The following is a 27,992-nucleotide window of genomic DNA, read 5'->3' on the forward strand; positions in this document are numbered from 1 at the left end:
GAGAAATTAATAGTGAGCTCTAAAGAGAGTTTTCTCCCATCCAAATGCCAGCAGGGCTATTTGGGTGGGAGAAACGAATGATGGGATTTGCTTGAGGTTTTCCGTTTGTTTCTTTTGATTATTTTTTATTTACTCCTTTGAACTTGTGACTTGAAGAGTTGAAAGCAAAACCTGAGTAATGTCTTTTTTTGTCACACAGAGCTAGACAGTAGAAAACAACGTCACGTTTATAGGATGAAGGGTAACTGCAGCAGCTCTTAAATGGTGGTGTCAGGCTAGTGAGCAAACCACATGATAAAAGCTGTGCTGCACTGCTGAAGACAAAACTCACCTGCTTTCGAGTATGTCTCTTACACGTGGGTCAGAATGCAAATTCACCACTCACAGGAAATTTCATTGACTCAGTAGTAAATTTGTAAACTTGAATGGGGTATAGGCAAGTGTAGACCTAAACCCAGAAAGAAACTGTCATAATGAACTCCCAGAACATGCTGAAACCAAATGCCCAGTTGCAGTGAAAAGTTAGATGGCCTAGGTAACCTGGCCCTGGTGTTGTCAAAACCACGTTTAAACGTCAGGGAATATTCTACTGCTCCTCTTCTACCCCTTTTTTTCTGTCCCTACTTTCAAGTGTGAAATGTCACCAGTACCTCCAAGTATAAAAAGAAAATCTCTGCCTGTTTCTGACAAAAGAACTGCTGGCAGTTTCTTTCGTCTGCGCAGGTGGGTTATTTGTCTCTGAAAAGCCACTCCATAAATTGCACAGGCAGTCAGCTGTGGTGATTCTGGCAAATGTTACTGTCCTTGCTGCCCATCTCCCTGCTGCTGGAGAAGATTCCTCTTCTCTGCAGTAGTGTGAAGAAACTCCTCTATTTCTCCTAGAAATTAATAATAAATAAATAATAATAATAATAATAATAATAATAATAATAATAAATTCTTTAGCTCTTTTTTATGTCTATTTAATAGTCTTCTTCAGGTAAATTTACTAAATAGAGATGTTGTCTCTCCTACTGCCAAAAAACTTTTCAAAGGAGATCTGCCCTGCTATGGAGGAATCCATGTATTTAGCATCTCTCAGGAGAATTACAAGCCCAAAAGTTGTGTGCTTCATCCCAGAAGATGGTTTTTCTATTGCATGTTTCCTCATGCACCTTGTACATGCACCCCCGTGTTCCAAGACTATGTAGGCTTCTGGCTTAAGTTTAGACTATTGGCTTAGGTTTTTCCATCATAGCTGAAAAACTCCTCCCAAAGATTTATGAGTTATTTGTTTCTCTTTCCGTGTATTAAGTAGCATCTAATACTACACTGGACTAATAACAAAAGGAAAAGAGTGAATCTTTGTGTTACTGTTTAGAAATGACTAAGGTTTCCTGAGAGGTCAGGAATGGATATGGGGCTCCTGAGAGAGACAGAGATGATGGGCCAGAAACACGGCTGGAGCCCAGATGGATACAGGTGGGAAATCCCCTTCTCTGTATGCAGACAGGACCTTCTTCAGCGGCATGGTCAGAGGCACTGGGGCACGTGCCTGGTCCTTTCCAGCACAAGCTTAGGCTTGAGGAAATTTTCTGTTTTGCTCCAGTCTAGTCCTGGAGGCTTTGCTCTCTAGTTCAGTCTGTCGTCTGGGTCTCTAAATTTAGTGCAACTAAGTCTGTCTGGATTAATTTTCTCCTAACCATGCATATTAAGTAATCGTGCCTGTACCTCTGCAACTTTTCTGTGGCTTGTTACGTTTATATATTAATAACAATTAATAATATAATATAATTAATTGCCTTTTTCAGAGCTGTATATAAATATGTGCAACACTTGATTGTAAAAATGTCTTCTGTAGTTTTGAAGTGAGATTCAATGCCAGAAATAAGTGCTACAACTTCCTTTTCTTTCAAAATGTAATTGGGACTTTGTATTGAACTCCTTCCTTGCTCACACTTGGAAACTCCCCCAAAAGATATTTTCATTTTCACATTGACGAACTTCAGGAATAATACCCTGACCAAATGTTAAGTAACAGAGACATTCTGGGTTGGTTGGCTAAATATTTTTTATTTTCCTTTCCACATGAATGGAAAGTTTCTACTGCAATCGCAATTTTAGATAGTTGTACTTATGCTTTAAAAATAAATAAATAAATAAAAAGACAGAACAGAAGAAAGATCTCCCTGAAGAATCCACACTATGTTTTATACAAGAGCCTGTTTTCTGTTTTGTTTTGTTCTGAGGACATGTGATTTCAAAGACATAGGATGTCTAGGTCAAAAATCCAGACAGAATAGATGTATCCAGTAAATTTACTCAGCCTTTACATTTTTTTAAGCTGTTAATAATCCAATATTCACAGTTTTTAAGTTTTTAACTTATTATATATGTGATATATGTGTACAACGATATATGTGCACAACTCTATTCTTAAATTTGAAGGGTTTAAAGCATATGTTTTTGAATTTCAATTGGGCTTTCTTTACTCTGATGCTAAAATGAAGTATTCACACAATAGTAACAATGTTATGATTTACTGGAGCCGGTTAAATCCAATTCATGATCTTATGTATTTCCATTGCAGATCGGGTGTCTAGTTTCATTTATAGCTCAATTTCCAAGAATCTTGAATTAATGACAAAGTACTTGCATACTTTAAATGTGCAAACTTTACAAAGTTTAAATATCACTTTTTATTTATTTTTCTAATGCCTTTGCCTATATTGAGGAACAAACTTTAAAAAGGAGGCTGGAAAAAAATTGTCCTTAAAACAATAATTAAATTCTTTAGGTCAGTTCTTTATGTGGCATTAAGCAAGTTCTGTTCAGTATTTGGTAGTCTGTGAGTTTTAGCTTCTCTCTTTAGGTTTTTCCATGATAAAGTTCCACCAAATTAAATTAAATAATTTATAAAACAGCAAAGCTAATAACAAATGTTTTATCTAGTTTCATTTGCCATGACAAAATTAAAGTTTAAATAAGATACAAGGTGTGGGATAGATACGTAGTATTAGGGATTTTGGGAAATACACCTTTGGTGTTTTTATTTCTAATAAAACTACTGATGTGAATTGCAAAATCCTTAGTACAAAGTCTTCACAGGTGTCTATGTTGGAGTGGCATCTGCCCTTCTCATCTCATCTAAAAATAAGTATCCAGGGAAGGTTCAGTATCCCCAGAAATATTAGTTGCACATTAACAAATGATAGGACGATACACCATACAACAAGACCACTGTTGGAATTAACATTTGTGTTTTAGAATAAGTCAAAGATTCATAACTAGAGCTATTTTTTTTTTGTTGAACTTCTCCGTATGTTAATAAGAGTAATAGGAAGGCTTATATTGTTATGTGTAAAATCTAAGAGAAAAAGTAAATGGTAAATAACACTGAATTTATGCTTTTTTTTTTCTCTACAAAGAAAGATTACTTCTAAGTGATGGCTCTAAGATGAAAATGTTTTTATTGAATGATTGTTTTCTCTTGTGACTCACAAAGACAAAGAAGAGAGGCCGTTATGAAAAAGCTGCCAGTCTATAAAATGTACATTCTTACCAACTTTAGCTTTAAGGACTTTGGGACTCGTTTCTCGTTTGCCACAACGCAAATGTAAACTGTATTTTACAAACACTTCAGGGCTGTTTTATAATGCCAGAACTGTGAAAAGTACCCACAGGGTAAATGAGAATCAACCATTAGCCAATGGCCAACGCCTCCAGCCTCCAGTCTGGATTAGGACCGTTGAGAAAATGTCTGAAACAAGTCACAGTCTTTGCAATGTTTTATTCAAAACTTCTATTGCTATCAATCTGACAGGGAAAGAAGGTCTGTTTGAAAGTTATGCATGAAAATGTCAGTGCTTGCACCACCTTTTTCATATTTGTACATAACTTTCTAAATTTTTGAAAGAGTCTCAACAGACTTTGTCATATTCTGGTTTATTATTCCATTATGCCTTCACTGATGGTTTTTACAAATGACAGTTGAGCCACTCAAGGCAGAAGTGGTGGTTTGTGCCAGCAGGTTCTTACATTACCTGCAAGTGCTGCAACTGAAAACAGCACACTTTGGGATTAAAAATCTGTGGAATTCTAAATTTAATAATGAGATGCATTTAGGTCTACAAGAAATGTATTTCCTATACAAAATATACCCTCTGTTATTCTTGGATAATGATTTTATCATCTGAAGTGTGCTATAGCAGCAAAGTTTCAGAGCCATGTTTTCCCATGTGTCACTTCCTTGTGTACTTCTGTGGTATTTGCAAGTCATAATCAACATAAATAGCTATTAGCATGTGCTGTGCTTACTTAGCTGGCAGAATTGTGGAGAACAAAGGCAGACACTGACTTACCAGACAATTTACTCTTGATTCTATACCAAACCCAAACAGCCTTTCTCTGGGGTTATCCAATGCTTCAGGAAACACCCAGATTCAGAATCCCTTGTTCCAGAGAAGAGCTGGATTGGAGAAGAAATCTCTGGGATCTCTATGTCTGGCCACTGAAGAATGGCTTTTTAGAGCTTGTGGTTTGTAGTATTTGTTCACAGAGAAGATTAAAAGATCTCAAAAAAATTGCTCAATGCAAAGAGAAACAAAATGTTTGGATTTTCTATTTTTTTTCCTTTTCTTTTTTTAATGGATTTTTATTGAAAAATTAAAGGAATTAAAGAAAATCAAAAATTAGTGTTAAAAGCTAATAGGCACACAGGCCTTACTTGAAGAAAACAAAAGAATATCCCAGCCCCCAAAAAAATGCACATTTGTTTTGCAGCCAAGCCTCCTGAATAGTAAAAGCCATAGAACTTGACCAAATACTTGCCATGAGATATTCTGGAAATTCTGTACTTCCTGCAAAGACCTGAATATTTTGGAAGAAAGTAGCGGAAAGCACAGGATAATTCTGAGCTCTTTATGCCCAAGAACAAGCTCAGTCCCCACCTACGTTCTCACTAATTTCATCTCTCCCATGGGAGAGACAGAAACCCCATCAGATGAGAATGAGACGACAATTTAGATAGTGAGGTAGCAAGTAAGGAAAAGGGACTGTACTTTGTCATTTTCTGTTGCTACGAACTTTCTCTTCAGGACTGCATCACACATGATGCAGAACATACCAGATAGGGCCCTGGTGAGAATAAAGGAATTGAATATTGCAAAGTGGTGCAATGGGAGCCATATAGAAATGCTAAGATAAATACAGATTTGATAAATTACTGGCAAAGGCACTGAAGGGAACAATACAAGATGATGCAGTCAGGCTTTTTCATCTCTAACTCCTGTGACCCTGAGAGGAGACATGGCTTTCCAGAGCTCAGCACTCGAGGCAAGATGTTTTAGTCATTTTATAAATAATTACCCCCTGAGACCTCTCAGATTCTAGAATAATAAAATGTAGCTGTAGGTCTTCAAGTATGCTGATATACAGAAGTCCATTTCAGAACACAAAAAATACTGCAGGTCCACATTGCTTAGCTCTTATTGCCGGTGCTAAGGTGTGTATATGTGCTCAGCAAGGCATCTGCACAAGTTTATCTCATGGGCTGCACCTATCGCTTGGCATGGCATGAGTTTTGCTCTTAAGGCTTCCAGCACGATAGAGGGAAAGACACGCATGTCCTTCCTGTTTGCAAAGAAGACAGCTCCCAGAGAGCTGAGGATTTGTCCTAGTTGTCTCTGCTGAGCAGCCTTTTATTTTAGCTCTACATCTAGCAACATCTAGTAGCTAATTTAAAATAAAAGATTTCAAACAACTAGTAAAAGGACAGTCATCATTTTTGCTCCTGACATCCTTGTTTCTTAGGCCTGTTAAGCAAAGGGATAATTTTCTGCAAAGGAAGCATAGTAAATAGAATACATTTTTTACAAGTATGTGATTACTAAGGAGTACCTTTATAAAGATGCATAAATTCATGCACTCTCTGAGAAAGTGCCATCCTATATGAGCTCTCACAAAGGTTCATATGCACATCTTGTTAATTTGAGGCTTCTTGAAGGTCTTTTTTGTATCTTCTACAAGATGTTTTGTCTTGAATCACTTTGCCTGACAGAAATATTACTTACACTAAAATCTTTAATGTGAGATGCCCTATAAAGAAGTTGTTTCATTTAATAACGTTCATTGTATTAGTTCCCCCTAAAGTAATCACTTTGATGAGAACACACTCTGTGTTCCTTTATTTGATCTGGGAATAAAATTATCTTGTCTTTACTTCAGTATCTCCTTCTTATTTTTCCTAGAATAAATAAACATGAAGCTGTCACTGCAGAGCAGGCACTGCCTCTCCCTGTTATGAACCTTTTGATTTTTGTGTTGAGAGATTTTTTTCTGCACAATGATCCTTTTAGAATATGCTCAGAGTACTATATTTTCTTGCTTCCTTGTTTCCCGTGCACATGAGTAATGACAGAGTTCTTGCTGTCCCAGTAGATTATATGTCCTATTAAATTTTCTTTCCTCCTCATAGAACTGATCAGATTATTTATCATCAATAAGTTATTTAATGTATCAGGCACTAATTTTAGTAAAATTACTATTATAGCAACTAAGGCTACCAATTGTGAGATTTGGGCCATTTTATACCATTAAAACATACAGCAGCCCTCTGGTCTGTCAAGTCTTATGCATATGCCTGACTTGTGAATTAATCACCCACATGGGTGTCACGAGTTGCTAAACCTATGTTGTGGACCTGATCCATGTCAGGGCCTCAGCACTGCGTTCTATACTTCCGTGGGGCCACAACTTTAGCTCTTTTTTAAGTCTTTGTAAGGTGGAGGCTTCTTTGCAAAATCTTTATGGTATGAGCTTAGCTTCTGAAGTGAGGAAACAGTGAGGTAAGTATGCCTTCTTCCTCATTTTCACAAAGTAAAGATTTGGGTGATTAGTCTTCATCCAAGCATTTGGGTTAATCAAGTGTTGGAGAATGTTATTGATGATGATTGCATTCTGTTTTAGGCCATAAAGAACAACTACTTTCAGTGTAAGGAGGAACATAGGCTGGAGAATAATGCTGATAACTTACATTACTACAGATTTTAAAATTATTATTTGAAGGATCAAATCACAAAACTATTCATGCTAAATCTTGTAACCTTCAGATGGTTCTGCTACTGCCTGCCACATTCACCAAGAGCCTGCAACATGTGGTGGCTTCTTGGCAGTACTAGCCAAAAGATCACAAGGTAAAAAGGGGGAAAAAAAAAAAAAAAAGAGCCCACCAGCTGTGGAAGAAATGGGTCTGTCACAGACAAGTTATTGTTAGCTGTGATTATATGGTAATATATATGTTAGCAAGGTGACGTTGCTTTGAATCCCAGCACAGCACTACACCCACTCACCAACTCTCTTTAGCTGTGGGCTTTCAAAAAGCTGTAAATGTGGATTTGGTTGTGTACTACTTACACTTGATGTACTAAAAATCAGAAAAATTCTCTGATAGAAAACTAGAATTTCCTGGGCTTATTTACTACAAAAGAGGTTATTGAGTCATGAGATGTAAATGTTGGATGCTTGTAATTCTTTGGGAACATCAGTAAGAAACACTGGACTGCATGGTTTTTCTGAAAGTCCAAAGTGGTAATCTATTTGAGGCACCTTCAGGCTTTCAGAGATGCATTTAAATGACATGTTATTATTTGCAGGTTTTCTTCTTGCTTTGGAGACAAGCCAGAGCCTTTTAACAACACATTATGCTGGTGACTGGATAGTTCCGGGGGCTAATGAGGAGACAGAAAATCACAGTGAACCCAGTGACCATTTCAAATCCAAGTAAGTATTGTTCATTTGCTCTTTAATCTGGTATCTAATCGAAGTAGGTGTTGCTCATTTAGTCTTTAATCTGGTAGCTATCTGATAAAGGCGTATGAGAAATGAGTTGACTGTGTCAGTGCAATTTGCCAGACAGTTGTAAGAAATTAGCTTCCAAACTGAAGTATTTATTAGTAGCACTTGTGAAGAAGCTAGCAACTCAACAAGAACAGAAATCTTGTCATCATTAGTCAAAGGACTGACACACTTGAAGGAAGAGAATAAATACACTGGGCTGTTTTACGGTTTCCTTGCCGAAAGAACAGCACTTTTTCGCCCAGATAACATCAGAGGCTAGTTAAAGAGTGGAAAGGAGGTGGCTTTAAAGACCAGAGAGAAAAGCAGATGCTGGATGTCTCCAGAGAAGATGGAAGAAGAGCTTCCCTGCTGGACCCTGGGGACAGCCTCCCCCTTCCTGGTGGTCCGTCCTCTGTGGAGGACAAAGGGCCATTGTGCCACGTTGTCCCCCCAGCTGTGTAGCTGTCACTCTAAAATCACCCGCCCACGTTACAGTCACTTGCAATTGTGAAGAAAGCTGCTCACAGCTGCAGGACGGGGAATCCCTGTCACAGTGCTGCTGCGAGGTTAAAAACAAGTGGGCCCTATGGTCAGGTTTTTCACTTATAATCTAGATTTTTTAAGAGAGCATTTAATTGTATTTACCTCTAGCCGTTTTTCATCGATGTTGAGAGGATCACCCTCGGGAAACAGTCAAGCTCTCTTCTCACCCTGTGTGAGACTTTGGTGATTGTTTCAGGTTGAATCTTTTGCACCCTAATTCAGAGATGTGCCTTTACATCCCCTTCTTAACAACTGGAAAAGGAGAGGTCAGCTCTCAGTAGGCTTCATTAGTCCCTTAAGAGGCTTTCAGGACCCCATGGCATGCAGCACCGGGAGAGGCATCCTATCCGGCCTGAGATTTGGTGCCAGCCCCGTACACTGTCCCCAGAGCCCCACCAAACCCACCCCACCACAGGGCAGCTTTGTCCAGGCACCACACTTCCCAGGGACTATGGCAAGTGCTGACAGCTCTTGTGGGCTTGTTAGCCCAGTATCATCCATGGCTAGGTGAGGGCAGGGCTGCTTTTGTTTTTTCCTAATTCCCTTTCAGTTAGACAAATTGTAAGTGGATGAATATAAACAAAGAGGGAGCAGTCTTTGTAATTTATGAGCAAACATTATAGATTATGAGCTGAGGGACAGGGCTCAAGAGGCAGCAGTTCAGCAGCCAGTCAGAATCACCAACTGAATTTTTCTTTACTTACTTTAGGGTTTTTAGTGCCCTCTGGAAGGACATCAACAAGATTTAGACACAAGCATATCACTGCTGTAATGAACACTGACAAAAGATTGAGAAACTGGAACTGGAAATGCATTTGCAATAGTTCTGCTTTGGGAATTGCTACCATAATTACACCAGTTTAGAAAGCAATCCCTTTATAAGTGCTTTTACCCCCATCATGGATCACACCAGGGATTATAGCATTTTAATGACCTTGGTGACTAAATTGTAAAACATCTAAAAGAGTACAAAATCTAGGAGAAATTTTGGCTCCATTGAGGCCATAGAAAAACTCCGACTGACTTTGTCGGAGCCAGCATTTGAGCAAAATTCATCCTAATTTTCCAGGTATGGCTGGTTCCAGTCACAAAAAGGGGCTTATAATTTTGCCTCATACTCTTAACATGTGACTATGAGCAAACTGATACTTTTCATGCACAAATACTACAAACAACCTTGAATTTTATTTCACTAAAGATGTTATGACATGGAATACACCGTTTCTTCATGAAACATGCACCTTTTAATAGCGGTTACTGAAAGGGTGATATATATATGCCTATTTCTCCTGTCACCAAATAAAATGAAATTCATAGACCTGCTCTTAGCTAACGTGATACACTTTTTATGGCTAAATAAGGCCTTGAAAATGAAAATCTTCTGCCCTTCTCATGAGGTATATAGATCCAAATTAAATGAGCAAGTTACATTAAGGCATCTGCAAACCTTGAAAAGGGTGTATTGGCTAGATCATGCTTCCCACGGATAATAAACTCACTCATCAACTGTCTTCTAGAGAGCAAGCCAAGGAAAGTGAATGTTGCCCTGCCTTAGCTTCCTTTATATGTTCTCAGTTTTCTGAAATCAGGCATATCTTCCGCAGATAGGACTACAACAGATTGATAGATACCTTAGGATCAGTTTACACATGAAAATGTAATGATTGATCCCTGGCTACTCCGTGAACATCCATTTAGTTTGCTGTGCAATTTCAGAAGTAAATCAGAATAACTGGTTGAAAAATAAAAGGAGGTAAAAAAGCTCACCTTCCTTCAGCTTTAGAAAATATGTGTCGTGTTAGGAAAGGTGCTAACTGACAACCTTTTTTTACCTGAATGGTGATAAATATGACCAAGCCCCAACATTTTCTCCAATGTGCAGACTAGCCTTTGCAAGAGCCTGGAGAGATTCCCACTGGTCTCTGCAGGATTTGGCTTGAGCTCCTTTGCAGCAATGAGTTCATGCCAGTGGATGTAAATAGTCCCGTAGGGCTGCTGCTGCTGAGGTTTTTATGTATATGATAATGTGCTGGCTGGTACAAAGATGGGAAGTTGCAACCACAATGTATGCATAACTCCACACCACTCATCCTTATCAGTAAGAGACCTTTGCAAGGACAGAAATGTTAACAGCCCCATAAACACGGGGGGACAGGCCACTAAACACCTCCTGCACCCTGATGGCCTCCCAGAAGCTAGCGGCAAAGCCGTCCCCTGGGAGCATTGGGTAAGGTAGGCTGATGGCATCAGGAGAGCGCAGGACTCTTCTGACTCACAACGGAGCCAATAAAAGGCACTTCCTATGGAGGAACCTCCTTTGTGGCTCACAATTTCCAGTGGTCCCAATGGTTGCTCACGCTGTGTTATAATCTTTTCCCTAGCTTGGCTCCTAGGCACCTCCTGGATAACAGAACTCAGTACCATCCGAGGAGCTCTTCTTCTAGCCTACAAATAACAGAAATCAAGTAATGTTTCACTCCCAAACTGTCACCAAATGTCTCTGTTCTTACATTCAGATCTGGAAGAAAATACAAGGGAAGCACAGTTTTCTACCCACAGCCTCAAAGGAAAAGAGGACAGCATGGTCAGCGGTCACATTTTGTTAGTCGAAGATCTGAGGTTATTCTCCTTCCCTTGCCAGATGCCAGCACTTGAAGTTAACTGAAATGAAAATAAGACTGAAAGGGCCTTTGATAATGATACGGTGCCTTCTCTTCACGTGTGCTCTTTATCGGTACTTACAGACATCTGAGCACCAAGTGGAGCCTTGTAGAATTGGCTGTTCTTCACGTTTTTACGGACTGTTTTCTCACTTATTTCCTGTTTTCTTAGTAGCAGCCCCAATCCCATCCAGAACCTAGATAATAATTGCATTGGTATCTCTGCCAGCTTTGTTTCAACTCCCTTTCTACTCTTTAAACAAGCTTGGAGCTCCACTTATTCCCCTTCTGATACATAACTTCAGCAAAACTTGACTTGAGGCCAACAATATCTAAAAAGGGAAAAAGAAAGCTTGGGCAGAATAGGAAACAGGTAATTCTGCTGCTGTTGCAAGTGCTGGAACTTAGACTTAGCATTTTCTAATAACTTTCTCCAGCTGCCAGTTACTTGCTCAAAATGAAACACATATACCGCAGGGGGAAAAAGGCTGATGTGTTTCTAAGTTAAAAGAAATGTTGTCAAACATCTGTGTGCCACCTGGTAGCCTTGAACAAAATTTTCCCGCCTCCCAGCTGTCGCTTGCCTCGCTCTGCCTCCGCTGGTCGCCACTCTCTGCTCCAGCAGTGGCTGCGTTTCAGTGGTTTTACATGTATAATGTCATGCCAGAACCTTTAGACTTCATTTTCATCAAGTCCAGACTCCCACTGGAGTTCACCTGGGCAAGCAGTCAGGAAAAGCGAGTGAGGGCCTCAAAGCCCGGTCTGGAGCATCAGAGTGCTTTGGGAGCCAGCAAGACCCAAGGCCCTGCTGTGGTACGCGGCCTGCCCGCGAAATCCTCAGCCCCTTGAACGTCCACCCAGAGCAACAGGGAGGCCTACGTTCGTGGGGGGCAGCCCCAGCACCCCTCTGATTTATGAACAGAAAACATCAAAGGCCACCCAATCTCAGACTGCCGGCTCCCTCTCCTGGCAGAGCACGGCAGTGGGAGCCGGAGGGGGCAGAGGGGGCTGCTCGGCACCCCGGCCGGCAGCGCAGGGGGAGCCCTGCCAGCAGCTTAGTGCGGGATTAGCGGAGCAAATCTATTCTAGCGAGGAACATCTGTGACATAGCTTTAGCCGCATAAAAAATAGGTGCTTGAGCACAGATAAAACTTCATTGCTGAACATTATCTGCAGCCCTTAAGGTTGGGGGTAGTGCAGTTCATTCTCTAATGCTTTGACACTAGGCTGGCTGGGCTGCAACTCCGCTCCAACACCGCGCGGCCTTCCCCTGTTTGCTGATTGTAAACACACGGCCCGCACGGTGCTTCCCCAGCCTGTAACTTATTCCTGGAGAAACACTCAGATACTGTCGAGGCGAACCTGTCATTGTGGCAGGTAGTGTATGGCATAGAGGCTCTCATGAGCAGCTTCTGGGCCCCACAAACATGTGCTGCATTTCCATACATGAAGGTGCAGCCTCCTCACCAGGAAGCATTCACAGCATCCCAGCGTGGTGAAACACGGGCCAAAGCCATGTCCCTGGACGTGATATCCACATCAGCACCAGGCACAGAGGGTGACACCTGCTGCCTTGGCACTCGTGCTCTGCCATGCCTGGGAAAGCTGCCTCGAACTGGGCCTGGGCTGGCCGGGCCACACCAGCCACAGAGAGCCACCAGGCCCCAGGTGCTCCTGCGGGCACAGCTCTATGATGCAGTGGCTTCCAGCCCCTGCCAGGACTTTTTTATCAGCTTGCTTGAGGGTTTTTTTAATTTTCAGCAGAGTTTATGGCTCATGTTTATGAGGAGAAGGAGTAGCTCACAGATGGTCATGTTGTTTTCTGTTGTGGTTGCGTTTTCGTCTAGGTGTTGCATCAGAGCAGTTTTCCAAAGCTGGTGATGCTCCTTTGCAGATCAGTGATTTGCTTCAGGATGCCCCTCACTCTCCTGCACTAACTGCAGCTCCTGCTGAATTGGTAAGGCTGAAGTATGGTCTTTCGGGCCTGTGAAGGGAAGATCAAGCTGCACAAAAGGGATTTATTTGGGCTGAGGCTGGGGCCAATAAAATGCCTCATTGTAAGTTTACCATTCTGGTCATAGGAGACTTTCTGTATATTAGTCAGAATGAAGTTATTGTTTCTTCCTCAGGGAAAGAAAAGAACATATTGAAAAAGAGAGAGAAAGACAAAGAGGAAAGTGTGCTTCTGGATTTTGCAAATATCTCTAAGTGTCACTACAAGATTTTACCTGCACACTCACCAATTTCATGTTAGGCATGGTAAGTGACTTATCTTTGCCTTATAGTAATGGAAAACGTTCTTAAAGAAACAAAGGTTCCTCTCTGGCAGATACTCATCCAGTTCCTTAGCTAGTGCACATTCCTGCAGCCATCATCAGGCTGTAGTAGTATGCTGTCCTACAGTTAGGTTATTATTTGCTCAAAACAGGTTTCAGTTGAAGGTATTATAAGAAAGTGTAAGTCTATTTGTGCCCTGGAAAACAGTGGTTCATTTTCTTCCGTTACCTCTGATCAGTATTTTGTCCCTAGAAGTAATTACAGGCTTGTGATAAAACCAAAGCTCAAAATGAATGTACTGTATTCAGAAATATGTCTCACAATCGATCACTAAGTGTTGGGGAACACTCCCAGCTAACACAGCATTACTGTTACCTGATTATACGTAGCTGTATTAATCAGATGGAGGATATATTTTCAGACATCTGAATATGTTAATGTTTTTTCTCAGAACATTATCTTTTAATTCTGTACCTACTTTTCTCAGTTTGCACATTTTCTTAAAGTATAGAAAGAATATTTATGTACTTCAGGTTCTGATTCCCCACAGCTCAGGATGTGGCCCATTGCTGTGGTATGTGACACAGCTAGTATTGAGAAAAAGGGAGGTTACACCTAATGCTTTTTTTTTTTTCTTTTTTATTTATTTATTTTCACCTGCCCTCCAGCCAGGCTAGGTAATTAGCTTGAAATCTGAGAAACAGTTTGTGGTCTCAGATGGAGAAGGCAAAGATGAGTCAGTGAGGAGGAAATTTTCCAACCTGGAGCAGCACTGGATAAAGCGGTGGTGTTGGCCCTTCTGAGCAACAGCAACCCCGGCAGCAATTCCTCCTCTGAACCTGAAAGTCTGCATTTCCTGAATCGACAGGCCCAGAGCAGGGCTTGCTCTTACCTCCATTACTCATGTCAGAGCTCTAGTCACGTCACTGACTACACGTGTGGTTTGTGTCAGTGCACGACATGACTGGTACCTGTTTTGTAGCCATGAGAACAGCGAGCAGTCATTTCACTAAACTTTGTAATTGATCACTAAGGGATGTGACAAACTTCTCCTTTAATCAGAGTCCCTAAATCAGAGCTGATTGGAAAGAGTACTCAGCTAGAAGCAGTTGGGGCTGATACAAAAATAATGGGGCAAAATAATGGTATGGCTGCTTCTGTGTAGCAGATCAGTTTAAATGCTAGTCTCTTTTAACCCTACAATTTTTTACATGAGGAGAGTGGTATGTGTGTGCCCATAGGCATACATGGCAGACTGCAGCTGGGTACTAACTCTCTGTCGTGTATTTTTGCAGGTCAGTGCCACTCTGGATAGAGCCGTCATTCTGCCTCCCAAGCACCTGTTCAGGAAGAGATCTTAAAACACATTGTTTCATGTAAAAAACATTCAGTCTTTTGCTTCCGGAAGCTGATGTAGAAGGACAGCACTGCTCTTCCTTAGTTTACAGACCAGTTTGGCCACACAGCTTGCTAGGTAAGGACAGGCCAGCACGCTTGTATTAGTGCCAGGAATATTGCTACTGATGGAGCTGACTGAACCATGTTGTATCAGCTGCATCCATGTCAGAGAAGCATGTCCAAGACTAGTTGCAGCTAACAAGGCTCTATTTGAGGGGAGAAAAAATGACAAGAGAGTGAAATTTAGGACAATTTCAAGTACAGAACAAGCATTATGAATAGATGAGCCCTAATAATGCTAAGGTCTTCTTTATATACAAACATTTTCAGTGGCAAGAAAAAGAGAAATTCAGACAATAATAGAATGAGCTAGAACAAACACTTCTTCCAAGTGGAGTTTTTCTGTATTTCCCGTGGGACTGAATTGAATGGGGGAAGACACACAAAAAAAAATAAATAAGGAAGAGCACAAACTGCTTGCAACACAGAACAAACCCTGAGTGCCAAGAACAGGCTCCAGATTTTTTTTTAAGATGCCTGGCTCTTATCTCAGCCCTGATTCATCACAGTTTAATCTCAAAATTATTCAGAATTCAAGGACCTTGCTCCTATGGGGTTAATGGGTCATGTTCAGCATTGAAACCCATGACACAAAGAGCTGCTTAATTATTCAATCCAGACTGGTTTTGGTGGTTAATGGAAATAAAAATAGCAACAAGAACAATTACATTGTTTTACATGATTTACATTTTGTAGGTGAAATTATTTTTTCTTTTAACTGTGTAATCCAGGACTGTGCACAGGAAGGAGGGGGCCCATATAAAGGAGGGGTCAGGCTGCTTGTGACACAGAGGATCAGCATGCACATGACTGAAGAGGAGGAAAAGGAAAACACTGCCATAAAAGTGACAGTAGGGATGAAGAATTGTCGTGAATGTGTAATGCACCACTGAAAAGATGCAGGAGAAAACATACCAAGCTGGAAGTCTTATCATATCTGGAGTCTCACTATTCCAAAGCAGGAATTAATTTAAAGAAAAGAAGCTGCTGCTCTTGTTGGCTGACATCACTTGTTCATAAACACAGGAAAGAAAAACACTGAAGTGATATGGTTACCATAATTACTATCTTTGTTCAAAAAACATGGTGGTTTTCCACCCTGAATTCAGTTCAAGCAGCCGTTGCAGCTAGTACCAGCCAGGAGCTAATGCCACACACTGCAGCTACTCTGCCAGCAAATGCAGTAAATCTTGCACTTCAAATGCACCATACAGGATGTCAAGGCGTACTACAGATACAGGAGCACAGAAGTATTATCTAGTGTTGCTGTTGCAATGAATTTGTGTGTAGCTAACCAAGGATACATTGTCAAACCAAGCCTGGCAAATGCATGCCACTGCAATAGCAAAGAAAGCCCATAGAGTGATGATTCTAAACACGGGGTTTCTGTGAAGGCTCAACCTTAGCATTTAATTATTTGAGCCTTGTTTGGAGGGCATGCTGTGGCACTAGGTTGGAAATTGGCAGGTCGAAGAAGTAAACAGGATCATTTTAAGCCAAAGTCATCACCAAATGCAATACTGCTGTGTAAAATGGATATCAAATCAGGGTAATCAAGCCCAGCCCTGTCAGCCTCTTGTCTTGCTGTGGCTGCCCAGGGGATAGGCTCAGGACAAGGCTTTCCCAGCTGGAGGAGGCAGCGAAGCCCTGGTTAAACAGGTATCTGTTTGGTTTTGGATAAAGCTTAAAGCAAAGCTGCTTAAATGACTTGCTGAGTTGATGAAACCTTGCAGTTCTGGTTGCTGGTCTTCTCCTTTCTCACTTCATTTTGCTGCAGTAACTGGTCTGTTTTGGTAGATTTGTTTGTAAATACTCATTTACAGTTTACCCTAATTTAAAAATTGAAGGGGGGAAAGCTTTTAAGCCAAAACAGTTTTTGAACCTCTTTTGTTTAAAAAAAAAAAAAAAATCTTTCATGTTGTAGGTACACAAGCCACAGTTACTTAAAGGACCAAGTTTGGGATGTTTGGGTTCAAGTTCTGATTCACAATTCATCTCTATTTTCCTACTCTCTACTCCTGACCCCCGTTTTTTTTATTGTGTCCTTGAAAAGGAAGGGAATGAAAAGGAAAATAAATGCTAGAATAATTGCATACTAGTTGTTGTCTTTTCCTCTAAACGTGTGAGAAAGTGGGGATTGTTTCTTGAAATTTTTCCAAACAAGTTAGTTTTGGCTGTATACCTTTCCATGGTATTTCACATTGCTCACTTACCAGGAGCAGGTTAATATTTGGATAACCCAGGAATGAGAGGACAGCAGTCTGTTCTTGTAGAATTAGCATAAAGGTGCGCTTGATGGAAAATATCAAAGGAAAGCTTAAGTGTGATCATTTTGTGTTAGGCACAGAAGGTGAAGAGTTACTCTCTGGGCCACAAGAAGTAAGGGGTTGTTCTGCAAATGGCAGCGGAGGAAAGGGAGTCTTGTGCTTCTGTCACAAAAGGAAAAGGATTACTGTGCAAATGATGTTCAAGGAGAAGGATTAGGCTGTATATGACAGAGAAGAGATGTCATTGTACGTATGTCATGAAAGGAGAGGGTAGCGTGACACAGAGCAGGAGGGATCATTTGAAAGTCATCACGAGAGGAGGGACAATTGTGCAAGTGGGACTGGAAGACAAGATTTTATATGGGGGAAAACAAGTAAAGAAAGAAGGAAATGGCTGTACTGCTAAGCAAAGAAGCACAATTTATTTCACAGTCAAACACTTAAAATTTTCAGGCAAAGCTCCCATCTCTATGGAGTCCTGTGCCACTCTTTAGTTTAAAGGAATACACCAGAAATACTTGGAGCAAAAATTGAATAATGTTATCTCAAAAGATACTTTGTCATCTTGACATCAATTCAGCGCACAAGCACTGTAGGTCTGGTGAGCTTCCAGCCCTTTCCTTCATGGTTAAGATTTCTAGTCTGCCAGCAATAAGATAGATGGTCCGTATCTACAGAGGAGCATTGCAAGCCTAGGCAGAAGACTTTTTTGGTTTCCTGAATAAAAGAAAGAGAATCCTCTTCCATAAGAAAAATATGTATGAAACAAAAAGTTTTAACTTCGGTTATGACAGTGAGGAGAAGCGTTTCTCTCTATTCAAGTATTGATCCATGTTTCCATACAGCACTGGTCAGTGTGCCCCCACTTTGGCTGTCCTTTTGTATGTTGTTAGGTAATGGCATGTTTGGGTTAGGGCTGTGGTGCACTGCATTGGTTTTGTGTAATGAGAAAGTAGAAATAAGATCTGAAAGTACAAATTATTTCTGTCTTTATTCTGTCTTGAACCAATATCTGATACAAGACTTCCCAATTATTTTGGGGTTCGTCTGTCTTCATGTGATGATCCTGACCTCCAGTTATGCATAACATGTCACTCTCAAATGTAGTGCAACACTTTGTACCAGGAACCGCATTTCAGAGAAGGTGAAGCTGGGGTCAAAACATTCCTGTTAATTGCACTGATTGCAGGAAAGTTATTCCATGACTGAATTTGGTGTCTGGTGTTAAAGGGGTTAGCTGCTAACTGCCTTTAAGGAGGACCCAGAGAAAGGAGGCTAGACAGTAACCCCCTGCCCAAGCACGTGCACACACACACAGATAAGTGTTGCTAAACTTTTGGGGGAGTGTGACAGGTAAGGAGCGAGTCCAGGTCGCTATGCAAGGGCTTGGAGGGCAATACACAACCAATCGGTGACAGAAAATTGGTTTCTCTATGTCCATTAATTTTGTACTGTTGTTACTGTGTAGACTAAATATAATATATTGATCTGATTTCTTCAAATCAGACCTTTAAATCAGTGAAAGGACATGGCCACCAGCTCATTCCTGCAGTTACTACGATGTTCTGACTGTTCTCATCTTCCACAAAGCTTATCTGCTATTACCATGATCCCACCAGGCAGCATATAGGTTTCCTTCCTGACCTGACTTTTTTGTATTTTTTTCGCCATTGATCGGTTCGTAATCTTTCTTTTAGTTGAAAATCTCACAAATGGGGCAAGGAGAGCCACACAAGCTCTAGTGCATGCAGACTATCACGGACTAGTTTTGGCTCAGTAACGTGCGATGTCAAGGACAAACAAATCCTGTCTCCCCACTATAATTTATGATTTGATATATCAGGGAAAGCATCAGTTCATTATCCTACTGTAATTGGGCTCCCTTTCTTCCACTTTTCCCAGAAATCCTTGCTCCCAAAACCTTTTCTTCTCAGACATCCGGGCTCTGAAAATTGCCTGAACAATACCTCATTTTGTAAATGTTTCTGTTGCCTGAGTCATCCTGTACCTTATTGCTGAGAAGAGTGCAGTCCTGCAGAGTAAGGGGAATTGCCTAGGGTTTGGGAAGGCTTACCAGCTTGGGCTGAAATTCATGAACTACGAACCAGGATAGCCATTTGCATCAACCTGAGATTGCTTGACTTGCAGAGCTCTTACTAGTGGCTACCTCAGGAGACTGAGAAAGTTGCAGTCTATCTAGTTTTAAGAGTTATTCTATCTGTGCAGGGAGGAAAAAATAAAAGGGGAGGGCGGGGAACCGTTAATGAGATTTTAGCTGACAAATGTTTTGATTTGAGTTCTTCGGGAGGATGCAGCAAAATTGTCAGAGTGACTTTCTGTGCTGAGGTCCAGCTGCTCTTCTTTGGCTGCTGTGTCTTCCCGGCAGCAGCAGGAAGGCCAGGCTCCATTTGAAGCCCTTGGCTTCTGACAGCATGCAACTCCTGCCCCGCAGGTACGCTGCCATAAGTACTCTGCCTTCGTGTACAATATGCCTTTGCTGAGTGGGTCAATGAGGAGGCAGAAGATAACCCCAGCAACTGAAGTTTAGCAGCTCTGGTTCACTGCTCAGCAAAGTCAGTGGGCTTCAAAAGGAAAGGAGCAGGGTATAAAGACCAGCCCGATTCAGTGTAACTCAAAGGAAAAGGTGGAGTGAAACCAGCTAAGAATCTGATTCTGAATGATGCAGGCAAGTTTGGAACATGCTTGTAACTGTTATTTATGTAACTTTCAGGTAACTAAGGCTGACTTCTAAAATGGCTTCTGTAAAAAGCTCTACAAAACATCCATAATGCAATTTGCAACCGCTCCCCTGTACCAGTGAGTGGAATGGGCTCACTGCACATTTTCTAAGAGGCAGGCAGTGACCACGGAGCAAGTTTTGCACTGAAATCAGGAGAAACTGTAAGTTTTGGCCCGAAGCTTGTCAAGTTTAGAATGAGTCAATGTTGACTTGAACCCAATATCTATAAGCAAAATCAACATAGTCTTTGCAAAAATAAAAAATGTTATCACCAACTGCACGCAAACAGTGTCAACTCTGCAGTACAAGCACGGTGGCAAAATATCTCAGGCCACGTTTCTGGTGCTGCTGCAAAGCATTTGTGACCAGACAGAAGTGGGTGGCACAGGCCCCATCGAAGCTGTGGTCAGGCAGCGGATCGTTAGGTCTGTCCCTTACTGACACATCTCTCCCAGGTAGGAACAGCTTTTCAGTTAGGTAAATGCTCGATGAGGTGTTTTTGCTTGCGAAGGAGTTGATTGTGACCTAATTAAAGGTGATCTAGTGGCACAGAGTTCTTTCTCCCCTGATTTTGTTCTTCCCACAGGCTGGTATTTTGCAACCCAAGGCTTCAGCTCAGATCCCCTGTTCAGAAATAGATCTGAACACAAGGCAATGGGAAATAATTTCCTCGTTAACTCACCTGAGCTGTCAGGGATTCTGTTTTCTCTGTTAAGGATGATGAAATTGCTAACCCCAAAAGCTCCCTGCCCTTCATTTAGGGATTAGTGACTTCATCAACATGAGCAGAACAAACACAGAGCTCTGAACTGAGATCTTGGCAAGTTCAAAGCTTCCCAGTCCAAGATGAGAAAATAAGGAAACACAGCAGCAACACTATTTGAGCCTTTTAACAAATGAAGGGACCTACAAGCTAATGATAAAGGCTTTGGAGCCAATCAGCCAAGCTCATCCCTGCTGTAAACCTGGTATTCTTCCAATTCAAACAACAGAAAAGGGGCAAACAAGAAAAATCCTTGGTAGCAAATGTGATTAGATGAAGCAAACAGTAAAGGCTCCACTGTAACTGCAGTTCATCACGCAATTAGTTTCTTAACAGCTTCACCATTCAGATGGCCTCTTCCCTGGCGCAGTGCCACGCCAGCCAAATAAATCAGCTCTGCATGCACAGCTGTCAGTGCGAGCTGTGTCTCCAGGCTTCAGGGCTGAGCTGGAAGGCTGGATTGAAAGGGAGAGGGGAGAGAGGCCCCAGTAGGTAGGTGGAAACAGGGCGGGGAAGAGAGGACGAGGTAGCCAAGTAGCACCGGCCTGATTGCACGGGGTGTCCAGGAGTCCCTAGAGGATGAAGGGGCTCACCAGAAGCATTGTGTTAGCGAAGGCCCTCGTGTCTCTGGCTCTGCTCACCTGAGAGCTGCTGCCTTCAGAAAAAGGAGCTATCACTAACCAAGGCAGCGGTCGCTTGTAAGAGGGGCAAAACCAGAACAGTGCTCTAAGGCAAGGCTCAAATGGGCACAGCTGGGTTTTGGGCTCTTAGGATGAAGTAAAATCTTGTTTGTTTGTTTGTATGCTTCACAGCAGTGCTGCTTTTCAAAGGCCACTGAAAATTATTTGATAGATTCCTTTTTGCCTGTAAACATTTTTTTTATTTTTTATTTTTTTTATAAATAACTACCACTGTATATTTCAATTATGTGGGGAAAAAAAATCACAGTAGACATTTTTCTTAAATCTGGAGGATGGGAGGCTATTTCAGTGTAGTTATCTCAATATTTATTTTCTCTTATATGATTTTAGAATGTGTAGAAAGAACAGAGCTATGGTCAAAATGATTTAAGATGGGGGGCCAGGTTATTGTAGGTGTTTACGGAACAGGAGCAGAGTTGACATTTTCTATAATAAGTGTCTGTTTGGTTTGGGGGGGTGATGATGGTGGTGTTTTTTTTTTTTTTGGGGGGGGGGAGGGTGTTGAAAACTAGCCAATAAATGTTTACTAAAAATACTGTTTTGGTCTAAAACCAAAGAAGAAATCATTTAAATTCTTTGGAAAAGTTTGAGTACGTAACATGCCTCATAACTCCCCTAGACCAGTGTGGAAGAGATTGTACTGCAACAAAATTTGGGGATTAAACGAGCTACTTAGCCCAAGGCATCATTTAAGGTACTTTCTTATTTAACACAAACTGTGTTATTGCTTATATAAGAAATCCTACTCTACAGCTATTTGTAGTGTAATACCACTGAAGTTAGGGAATTGAGACTGAGGACAAATTTGCACTCTTACTGCGTTCTTCACTTTATTTGACGTCAAAACCAGAATCACTCACAATTAGTTATTTATCAGTGTTAAAAGTTTGGCACTGCTATGGGGAAGGGGGGGGGGGGGGGGTGTGGAAATACATTAAAAGCTGATCACGGGAGTTCCTGCTCAAGTCAGTACCTGCCAACCCAAAGCAGTGCAACAGCCACGATGGCTTCAACTGATAGTTGTAGATAAAATGCTCTGGCCTGCAAACCAGCTGGGTTTAAAATAGAAAGCAGTGTTTGCATTTAGATGCCTAATTTCTCTACTTGAATTCATGCAGTGGAACTACCATTAACTCATAACTCAAATACTGAAGTACTTTGTGAACAAAAAGACTCTGTGCCCTGCCTTGGCTTCAGTGGGAATGGCTCCCAGCTTTCTGAAGGCCAGATGTTCGCCCTATCTTGTGGCGATATTTTGTTCCTTTATTTAAAGCAAAGGTTATTGTTTTTTAAATGGAAAAGAGAAAATATTTCTGAAGCCTACAAATATATCTGAAGATTTTTAAAGTCCATTTTCAGCATTGGTGTTCAAGTCACCTGTCCACAGATCTAAAGATATTTTAGGATACATCTAGTATACTAGAAGAAATGGACCTACCCTTTAAAACTGAGCCTGTGTTCTGTGTGACACTGATTTTGAAATTACAGCTGATAAAAATATAGTTGTAAATTATTTTTAAGTACTTAACTGTATTTATGTTCTTACTTTTAATAATAAATTCCCACATTTCAATGGCTTCTGACCAGCTGTACTGGAACCAAATCCACAGGGAGTTAAGACTCTTCACAATACCCCTGACCCAAAATCCGTCAAATCTCGTGGTTTTTTTTTATTTTTATTTTTTTAATGTACCTACAAGGCTAAGATAGTCATCACAAGAACCAGACACAGACTGAGATTTCAATCTTATTTACAACAGCATAAATGAAGTAACTTCACTGAGGCCAAGGGAGTTACTCTGGATTTACACTCATCACTCTAACAAATATATATATATATTTTAAAAAAATAAAAAATAGTGCTGGTTAGGACATTGTTAGATTATTATATCACTGAAAACATGATGGAGCTTTTTTTTTTTCCTGTTTGCAATATATATATATATATATATGTTTTTACACATCTTCAGTGAAAGTGTATATTACATTTTGAACAGAATTCCCATTTTCTATGAAAAATGGAATTTTATATTTTTACAAAGAATTCCATATACTTGCAAACTATTTTCTTTAGGAAAACTCTTCTGATGGAAATTTTATGACCTGCTATAAGCCTAACTCATAATTCATACAAATCAGACAGTGCTCAGCAGATGTTCAGGAAGGAGCAAGCCAGTGAAAAACCTAAATGACACATGCAATCCTGTGTGGTTACACTTGAGGTTCTTGATGTGAAAACAGGCAGGATGGGACAGTAGCTAAGGCAGAATGAGTTAGGGGAGTTATTGATTTTTTTCATTCAGTAATGCACCTAGTGTTTTTTTCAAGGAGGAAAAAAAAATGGTTTCAGATTAAATAAGGAATGCACCAGTTCCACTCTTAGAGAAATATTTCTGAGTGCTCCTTACCCCAGCTGTTGTGAAGTCTAGCTCATTTTTATATGCAAAGTGAAAAAATTTACATCTTAGAACATATCAAACTATATCGCTATAACTGTTCAAGAAGTTTGACTTGAATTTGGCAAAGATCTCTGTGACTCTGAAACTGCCATTGGCAGTGAATAAGATGATTGAGTGGGAAAAGTCTGAATCTGAGGGATATTCCAAAACGTGGCCTCGGGAGCAGCTTTCTCTGGGTCTCAGGACAAGTCACCAGGGCCAGGTCCTCACACGTACTTGCTTTTTCTGGAAAAGCGGTGTTTTGAACATCTCTGCTACAGTGTCTCTGTATTAATTCTACAGTTGTATCACTGCACAAATATATGAAGGACCAGCTGGATTAATGTAGATGCACAACTCTAAAGAGCAAGGCCCAGTGATTTCTTCACTGCAGCCACTGAAAGAAAAACCTGACAGTATTTACATGTAAACAAACACCCCTCTTTTTTCTCCAAAATGTAGAATTTCCTGCACAATGATGAAACTCTGCATTTTCTTATGTCATGTCCCATTTCCCTTCAATATTCTAGATGCAAGGAGGAATACAGAGTGTTTGATCTGCCTTCCCTTTGTAACTTTGCTTTACACCATTGCAGACTGGTGCTGCGGAAGCCTTTCCCAACCCAGGGATGCTGGTGGATGGATGGATGGATGGACCAGAGGTGTGCCTTTCCTGCAGCAGCCGGCTCCAAATGCTCTGCAGCTCATCACGGCATCAGAGCTACGGGAAACGGCCAGAGCTGCTGTTCAGCCATTGATCCCTTCCCCTCCCTCCTTCCCTCTCACGCTCTCCCTGCTGCCTGAGGGCTCGCCTGCCTCCTCGCTGGGCGCGCATCCCTTCTGCAGGCACGCGGAGATTGTGGTTCCTTGTCGGGGGGAGAGGTGGAGGTGGCAAGGAGACGGCCTGTGTTGGTTTTGCATCACAGTTTTTCAGTGACTCCACATCAGTAAAAAGAAAGAAAAGAAAAAAAAAAAAAAAAAGGAAAAGGAAAACAAGAGGCTGTGGCTGCTGTCAGAGCCTTTCCACAGTAGCGAGTGCATCTGCTTTTTCTGACCTCTGAAGCAAATCAATATGGCTTTAAATGATTTCCCTGATGCCTAGATCTCTTACCTTGCACTGCTGTTATTCCAGCCATGCCATTACCTGGTCATTCCTTCCTCTTCTTTTCAGACTCTCTCCCTTGGCTGTTTCACTTTGCCTTCTCTTAAAGACACACACAAAATGCTCACTGGAGCAGCTCAGTTTTGCTCACGTGTTTTCTCATACACACAAATGTACACACACAAACATTTCCCACTGCTTGCAGCCACACACAGTCACTGCAGTGTCTGCCTGTATCTCCATCTCTTTCGCTCATATGCACGCACTGCCTAGCTGAGCGCTGCCTAAGCAACATCTGCTTATCAGGAGTTTTTCCTCTGATGCCGTGGTTAGTGAAGGAGTGCTCATGTTTCTTTAAACCTCTGTCTGCCAGAGATACTTGAGCTGGAAAAAAAAAAAAAGAAAGAAAAAAGGAGGAGAGATAGAAAAAATAAATAAATAATCTGCTCAGCTCCAATCTTTTCCCTCTCCCATACACCCCATCCCCATTGGGGCAGACATGCTTGAGTATAAACCTATCGCTAGTGCTAAAAATAAGACCTCCATGCAGCTAAACCCACGCTTTTGGGACTGCCCTATTTTTTTAGATCCTGCCTAATCTAGGATTTGGGTTGTTCAGAAGATGAGGTATTCCTGATGGTATGAAAAGCTGTCAGAAATGCTTATGCATCATCTAAGTATATTGACATTTGGGTGCTGTGTATAGAGAAGCCAGCCCCCCATCAGTGCAGTCAGCTCAGGCAGGAGTCCCCCGAATGCCCTTATCCCTTCAGCGGTGCACAGAAACGCCTTAGCTGCTTAGCCCAGGCAGAACTTTCAGCTTACAAATCCAAAACACTTTTTCCAGCATGGTCAGAGTATTTCTTATTTATTTCTACCATGTATTGCTCTCTCACTAATTTTTGCGTTTTGTGATGCCTTTATACGCCTAGTCACCCACTTAAAGCACCTAGGAGATCATTATTTGCTTCTGATTAGCACAGTGCATTTGAGGAGCATGCTAGAGGCAAAAATTTGAAATTTATCAAAATGCAAATATTCTCCCATTGACCTCTGGAAAATGCATTACATTACAAAGTACTTTCAAAGAAAGCTAGAAAGGAAGAGGAGAGAGGTCATGAGTTTGCACAGAGGTTTATGATATTAAAAAATTAATAGTAAATGGTTGCTTGGAATTCCGCTTTGTGAGTAAAGCAGAAAGCTTTTTTTTATTTTTTTTTTCCTTTATAGTGGGAGTGGAGGGACCAGATTATGATACTCCTGCCCATTTTCTGTATCGCTTTGCTTACTTTGCTAGAAGAACCACTGAAGTGAATGAGGTTGCTTGTGGTGCATATTTTTCAATCATCTGCCAAGATTCAAATATGTAGTCTAATGTATGGCAATGGCCCAGGGTGAGAGACACAGGAATTATTCATGATCCTTCTTCCAATGTGAAAGACTCCTTCTATAACCTCAGCTTAATGACTCTGCATTTAAGAAGTAAATGGTTTTCACCAAGGAAAGTAAGAAGCAGCCAGATTTGCTTGGAGAAAATAACGGTAGTATTAAGACAAGTGATATCCCAATGGTGAGGTATTCCTGAGAAGTGCATTGAGGAAAAAGATGCGATGTTATGCAGGTTATTTGAGCTGGTTGCTCTCTTACCCTCACCAGTAAGAGTAAATATACTCTTTCACTAGAGAAGACTGCAGTTAAATGTTGGGTAATGCTGGCCAAAAAAAAGCAAATTCTCCACACACAAGATGGAAGCTTATGGCCTGCCTCATCCTTATTCTCCACAAAGCTTTTCTGCAAATATTTGTTTGCCTGGTGGCGTGACTCCTCTCTAATCCCGTCATAGATCCAAAAATGGCGGTGTCCTCTCAAAGCAAGTCAAAAGCTTTAAAATAATTTATCTTATCCAAGCAAGAATGTGCATGGATTTTAGCTCAGTGTTCAAATTAGCCCTGCTGTTGTAATGAGGAAAGTCACAGAAGCAACCTTTGAGCAGCGTTCTTACTGCATTCCCCATTGCTGGTGTTCGGTGTCTGAGGACAGGAGAAAAACCACAAGGAGAAGCACTACGGCTTCTGACTGTACCCAGTCACTCATAGCCTTACTCTTCATATACGTATCTAATGTGCTAAACACAGTCAAGAACGTAGCGTATAGCCATAGCCATGATGACTACTAGCATATAAAGTTCATGGGGAAGAAGCAGCATTCCTCCATCTCACAACGGTTGTTGTGCCATTGCTTAGCTGGTTCCCTCATCCCTGGCTATTGCTTCATTGCACTTGGTCATAAATGAAAGCTATCTAATGCTAATGACCATGGTGCCCACCCTAACCATGCATTTGAAATATTAATAAAAATAATTTATGTCATGTGACTGCTTTTTAACTAGCTGCTTTCAGGACTTTAGATCAGGATTATAAAAGACGTGCATTTATAAATTATTAGCCTTGAGCACATAAGCACTGCATACTATGGGGAGCACTTTTGTAGCACTTTAAATTAATTTATTGTTATTCATTCCAGCTGTCTGTGATGTAAACCTTTGGCTATAAATTTGTACCATCATCCAACACACCATTAAACTAAAGTGGTGCCCGTGCTGGAGCATATAATAAAACATATGAATAAGATTTCTGTGGGGACACTTTTTTAAAACTCTCTTCTCAGTTAATGACACAAGAAAAGTGAGATAACATAGTCACCCTGTAACTATGCATTCATTAAAATACATCTGGTGGGGGGAGACTTTCAAATTTGCACTTCTATTGAATTCTGACTCAATGTTTTTCTTTACCCGATTGTTTCAATTCGTATCCTATCTCAAGCAAAAGGCTTTGCCAGAACCCGTCATGAAGTCACTAGCTAAGACTGTGAGAGGATTTTGTTGGACCTGAACTTCTCAGCAGTGGAAATAGATCCTGACCACCGAATTACAGAAGTACAGGAGCAGAGCAGTTTTAATGTCTTATCTCCTCTGCAGGCAGACATTCTTTTTCCTACAGATCACCATTATGGTAACAAAACCTTATCTGCATGACTAACACCATAATGTCTTAATCCACTTAACAGTATAGATACATTTCATACCAGCCCATTGGGATACAATTTCCTAAACTTTAAAGCAAGTAGTGGTCGTGCAGTACGCTCTACCAAGCGGAGTTAGAACCTCCCAGCTTTTCTCTCTCCATATAGGTCTCATCTTGCTCACGTGCTTTTTAATACTTTATG

General features: G+C 41.0%; 1 long non-coding RNA gene across 11 annotated transcripts in view; it reads left to right on the top strand.

The window, feature by feature from the left end:
• The window catches only part of LOC310902288, a 455,554-nt gene extending 428,987 nt beyond the window's left edge, over positions 1 to 26,567 (top strand). For all 11 annotated transcript variants that reach the window (XR_014586613.1, XR_014586614.1, XR_014586615.1 and 8 more), the window contains 6 exons: positions 7,632 to 7,758; positions 12,866 to 12,975; positions 13,148 to 13,277; positions 14,591 to 14,769; positions 15,485 to 16,412; positions 24,259 to 26,567. This is a non-coding gene — a long non-coding RNA (uncharacterized lncRNA). The remainder of the gene's footprint in view (positions 1 to 7,631; positions 7,759 to 12,865; positions 12,976 to 13,147; positions 13,278 to 14,590; positions 14,770 to 15,484; positions 16,413 to 24,258) is intronic.
• The last annotated feature ends 1,425 nt before the right edge of the window (positions 26,568 to 27,992 follow it).

The sequence above is a fragment of the Anser anser genome (assembly GCF_964211835.1).
Source record: "Anser anser genome assembly, chromosome: 7".
NCBI classification, from domain to species: domain Eukaryota; kingdom Metazoa; phylum Chordata; class Aves; order Anseriformes; family Anatidae; genus Anser; species Anser anser.